The sequence below is a fragment of the Cetorhinus maximus genome, chromosome 13 (assembly GCF_964194155.1).
Source record: "Cetorhinus maximus chromosome 13, sCetMax3.hap1.1, whole genome shotgun sequence".
In the NCBI taxonomy this organism is placed as follows: domain Eukaryota; kingdom Metazoa; phylum Chordata; class Chondrichthyes; order Lamniformes; family Cetorhinidae; genus Cetorhinus; species Cetorhinus maximus.
The window spans coordinates 21,362,215-21,368,405 of NC_135891.1; positions in this window are offsets into that span (position 1 = coordinate 21,362,215).

Consider the following 6,191-nt stretch of genomic DNA (forward strand, 5'->3'; position numbering starts at 1 on the left):
CTCTCACTGTCGAGTCTCTCAAGTATAAAGAATGGTAATTTGGACAAAGTACAGGAGAACTGCCAATAGTGGTAAACCATATGTGGCCTGAGTCAGCACCTACTGGAAATCAGGAGAAAACTAGAAATCATTCACTTCACTCGATTATTTATTAAAATTATATTTTAGACTCTGAAGATGCTGACTGAGAGAAGGCGATCATTTTCACATCATTTTGGAAATTAGCACTTCATAAATTCCAAGTGTTTCAGCATGTTTTGTTTAATCATTGAATTTGTACCTAGCGAGTTGTTTTACCTTCAACAGAGCAAAACAATATACAATCAGACCAGTTTTAATGAAACACGTGCAATCTTTTTCTGCACAACTGAGGTTTGTAACTAATAGGACTATCGCCTAGTTTCCTTTAATAGAATGTAATTTTATGTTAATGTTTCTCCAGGGTTTCACATTCTGTCAGTATTGATTATTTACTTCCTATTATGCTATGATGAGTCATATATCATGATGGTGAATGTGCAGTAATAAAATGTTTTCGGTAATAAAGACATGGCCACTCTTTTGGATTAAAAAGAAACATGCTGAAAATACATGTGGTCTGTAATGAGAGAAGGCGGATGAACATTTTAGATGTTAGAAGTTTTCTCAGAAATAAGGGCAGGGATTTTACCAACCCATTTGAGGTAGGCTATGAGATGAGTCAGCTTCATTGAGGCAGGTTCCAAGTGGCTCCCCAGGGGACATGTTCCTTTCTGCAGGCTTGATGGCCCACAAAGGCTGGCAACAATGGCAGTCCATGCAACTCTGCTGGAGAGTTCACCCCTCTGATTGTCAGGGCCTGCTTTGTCTGACCCCAGCACATTTTAAAAATTCTTTGCAGGATTTTGAGGGCTCCTCAACTTGGTGACGCCCTCTCCTTCTCCCTGCAGCCTCACCAGGGGTTACTTCTCCTGGTGGAGCTACCAACCCTCTAATTGGTTGACTGCTTGGACAGGCAGACCACCATCCTTAATTGGATAGCAGCCTTGGCAGCGGCCTGTTAATTGTTTGCAACCTTTAAAATCTCTTCCGTGGTCCCGCTGTTCGCTTGTGCAGGCCCAGATCCCCACATTTGGTCCCAGTAGCAGGACCCACAGCTTGCCAGTAAAATTCCAACAAGATTTCAGTTCAGAGGAAGTCTCTTGACTTGAAATCTCAATGCCTTTTCTCTTCACAAATGTTGTATTTTCAGTACAAAAATAAAAATACCTGAAAAAACTCAGCAGGTCTGGCAGCATCTGCGGAGAGGAACACAGTTAACATTTCGAGTCCGTATGACTCTTCAACAGAACTAAGGAAAAATAGAAAAGAGCTGAAATATAAGCTGCTTTAAGGTGGTGTTGGGGGGTGGGGGGGGGGGGGGGGGGGGGGTAAGAGCTGGATAGAGGGCCAGTGATAGGTGGAAGTAGCCAAAAGATGTCATAGACAAAAGGACAAAGAGGTGTTGAAGCTGGTGATATTATCTAAGGAATGTGCTAATGAAGGGTAGAAAGCAGGACGAGCAAGGTACAGGTAGCCCTAGTGGGGGTGGAGTGGGGTGAAGGGAAGGGATCAAAATAGGCTAAAAGGTAGAGATAAAACAATGGATGGAAATACATTTAAAAATAATGGAAATAGGTGGGAAAAGAAAAATCTATATAAATTATTGGAAAAAAAAGGGGGATCGGAAAGAAGGTGGGGATGGATCTAAAATTGTTGAACTCAATATTCAGTCCGGAAGGCTGTAAGGTGCCTAGTCAGAAGATGAGGTGCTGTTCCTCCAGTTTGCGTTGAGCTTCACTGGAACAATGCAGCAGGCCAAGGACGGACATGTGGGCATGAGAGTAGGGTGGAGTGTTGAAATGGCAAGCGACAGGGAGGTCTGGGTCATGCTTGCGGACAGACCGAAGGTGTTCTGCAAAGCGGTCACCCAGTCTGCATTTGGTCTCTCCAATGTAGAGGAAACCGCGTTGGGAGCTACGAATGCAGTAGACTAAATTGAGGGAAGTGCAAGTGAAATGCTGCTTCACTTGAAATGAGTGTTTGGGCCCTTGGACGGTGAGGAGAGGGGAAGTAAAGGGGCAGGTGTTGCACCTTCTGCGATTGCATGGGAAGGTGCCAGGGGGTGATGGAGGAGTGGACCAGGGTATCCCAGAGGGAATGTCCCTACGGAATGCTGACGGGGGGGGGTGAAGGGAAGATGTGTTTGGTGGTGGCATCATGCTGGAGTTGGCGGAAATGGCGGAGGATGAACCTTTGAATGTGCAGGCTGGTGGGGTGATAAATGAGGACAAGGGGGACCCTATCATGGTTCTGGGAGGGAGAGGAAGGTGTGAGGGCAGATGTGCAGGAGATGGGCTGGACACGGTTGAGGGCCCTGTCAACCACCGTGGGTGGAAAACCTCGGTTAAGGAAGAAGGGAGACATGTCAGAGGAACTGTTTTTGAAAGTGGCATCATCAGAACAGATGCGACGGAGGCGAAGGAACTGAGAGAATGGGGTGGAGTCCTTACAGGAAGCGGAGTGTGAGGAGCTGTAGTCGAGGTAGTTGTGGGAGTCGGTAGGCTTGTAATGTATATTGGTGGACAGTCTATCAACAGAAGTTGAGACAGAGAGCTCAAGGAAGGGTAGGGAAGTGTCAGAGATGGACCACGTATTTTCAGTATTTTCTGTTCTTATTTCTGGTTTCCAGCATTTGCAGCTTTTAAAAAGAATTAACTATACAAGCTCCTCCAAGTTAGGATATCGTCCAGTAATGTGTCAAGAGTTGCAGGTGTTCTCCACAAACAGAAAACCTTGAAAGCCACAATTTCAAAGTGATAATCCTGATTAGTCAAACTTCAGAAATGTTTTTAATGTAGCGAATTCTATTTAAACAATGTCTATTGTGTTTTATGACCTTGATAGAAGATACTGCAATTGAAAAGGAAATGGATCCAAACAATTGACAAGCAACTGTTTGAATAAGAATTGCCAAATGATGCAATTGTATGCAAAAATCAGGGGACAAGATTATATTTTTACAATTCAATAGGATGATCACCAATTTAACAGACTAAGTGTTTCTTTTTAAAGGCTATTGGATAATTATTCATCGACTAACTCTTGCAGCTATCACATAAATTACTGTGATAAGATCTGAGATAGATACAAGCTTTTGTCACCTCAGGCCTCTTCATTGAGTGGAAAGGCTAAGGAAAAGGAAATGAAGAAAGATTTGAAGATAACAGGTTTCTTGCTTCCCCACTTCTCCTGGTGTCTGATATTTGAGTTGACACAGAATTAGCTGAAGCTCAAGCTGTAACATGATAAATTGGTTGAATTTTGTTTATTGGGTTATCCCATGTAGGTTCTCTAGTGTTAGAAATGCCAATAAGAATGGAAGGCAGACACTCCCATTCCTTTATCAATAATATGATACCCAATGCATCTGGCCTGTGATACTTCATAGTTGCTTCACAAAAAATATGGTAGTTGCAGTTAGTTGATGGAGAACAATGAAATATAAATGTTTGTAGATTTACATACATATTGCCTAGAAGCCCAAATAAGCCTTGATAATGCAATAAATATGAAATGTTCAAAATATGAAAGCAAATGTGGAGTTTTCCTGACTAACAAGCAAGACAGAAAAATGTTGTTGGTCTCAAGTAAATTTTATGATCACATCACTAAATAATGGTTCTAATTTTGAGCAATTTATGTTGTCATTATTTCTGATGTAGAAAAAGGACAAAAAATATTAGTGAAGAACAGGGATTAAAACATACTTTGACATAATGCATAAATATATTTAATTATCACCACCTCATGTAAGACTGAAATCTAATATATTGCAGTACACTGTTCCCTGAACATTACCCATGACCTCGGTGCATTCTAAATATAGGAATTGTAGGTTTTGAGTAACAGGCAGCAAGACGATTTTGCAATTAACCCAATTTGCATAGGCAAATCAGGTCTCATTATCCTACCTCATTAATACATTAGTCTCATGATTACACCCTTCAGGTTCATAAAGGTAAAAATTATGGATTATGTGTTATTAATGGAGATGTGAAGTAGTTTACATTGTCAATTATTTCGCCTCGTAACCTCTGCTTTTGCCCTGTTACACTATAAGTATAAAATATGCTGGGGCATACACTGATCTTGCCATGTAAGTGAATTTTTTTCCCTTATATTTCAGGAGTTTTTCCCATAGCCTAAATAGAGAGAATATAACAGTTAAAGTGAAAAATTCTGAAGCTTGACAAGATCCTAAAAATGCATTTTTTACTTACTAAAAATTCTATTAAACATAAAGATGCATATACCCCACTTAGAAACCCAGGGCACATTTTCTGCCCACCACAAGATGCACCCTTGACTTTGGCCAGGTTTCTGGCCTAGGTGTCACTTATATAATTACAGCAGATTCCCTACTTTTTTTGGAGAATCGACCTGGAGAGGGCATTGAAAATTTCTCCAGCAGTCCTCAGTGGTTTCAAAAACAATTCACACTTATGGCATCTTCACCATGGTGAAACATCCAAAGTCCTTCACAGGAGCATAATCAGACAAAAAAATTGCACCAGAGGAGACATTTACTTGCTCAACGAGGTAAGTTTTAAGGAGCATCCTCAAACAGTAGAGAGCTGGAGATGTGTAAGGGGCTTAGGGAGGGAGTTCCAGACTTAAGCACTTAGATGGCTAAAGCCACGCTCCCACACTCACTGAGTGATGAAGGGAGCAAGGTTTCCTGTAACCAGACCTGCTGAGTTTTTCCAGGTAATTCTGTTTTTGTTTTGGATTTCCAGCATCCGCAGTAGCTTTTAGCTTTTTGTTTTTATCTCCTGTAACACTGTGGCCCAGCAATCACTGCGATGGCTGAGGAAACCTTTAAAAGTTATCATGAAACATGCATAAGCTTTTGGACCATTTTAACTTCACATGTTCCCTTTCCCACCCATAGCAATGCCAGATACCAGGGAACAAAAGCCCCTCCTGATGCCCAGCATTACAATAATGCAAATGATGAAAATTGCATTTGATGATGCATTTTTGTCATTTCAGTATGTCTGCCTTTGTATGGATGGACATAGTAAATGTCACCCATCACATTCATCAGAAATGCAGAGGGGTTTAAAATGGATGAGGGCTCAGCAAAGTATATTTCAGGTCTATTTACTCTTGCCGCCCACTGTAATTCTGCCAAAATTGCCAGAGAGAGGGCGGGAAGTCCAGCCTTAATGCATAGTGGCATAATACTAACGCAAATTAGGAACAGGACTAGGCCATTCAGCCCCTTGAGCCTGCTCTGAACAGAGCAGTTGTACATTACAACTCAACTGTGCTGCAGCAAGAAGAAGGTGGGGGCATGGGGAAACTAAGAAAAAAATTTGCAGCAAGCTAATCATCCTCAGGCCAATGTCACACAACTGCTAGGAGTGAGGCTTGGTGATGCTGCTGGAGGCCTTGAAGCTCATCTGCTGCATGCAGGATATGTGGATTATTTTTAAAACAACATAAATTTCAGTTGAAAAAATATCAAGCAAAAAAATTGTTCATTGCTGGGGAGAAAGGTCACCTGTTATTTTAATCAAAATGACATCATGTGCAAGTGATAAAAATACTCCAGCAACATAAACCTAGAAATGACTGTTTACAATAGCATATACCAAATTCATTAACATAGCAGTGACCCCTTTATTTTAAATGCATTAACAACCGGCCGATTTTGGAAAATATCACGCATATTAAGCATAACATATTAAGCATTCTACGTTATAACTTCGAAATACATGATGCACCATATGTGTACTTGGCAATCGTGGCGAACTTTAAAAATAGCGTTTTTTATTAAATGAAGACTTTTGCTTCTTTCAAACGGATATATTTCATTCGAGGTTGACGCTTAACTATGATTTGGATGGATTTCTATATTTGGTCTGCAAAACAAGCCATTACTGTCCTCTTGCTACCCCTGCCCCCTTGAAGGCTTTTTTTTTTCAAAATCGCTCCAAGAGGCTTTGGCGTGCAATAAGTCGTCAAACATAATTTGATAATAATGGTTGCAAAATGATTGCTGCTGCAGTGATGGGGATTGCGTGGAAGTTGTGACAGAACTAGAGCCTTGTGTGTGTGAGTGTGTGTGTGTCACATTGCTGCTGGGTTACAGCTCCAGAGCAAGT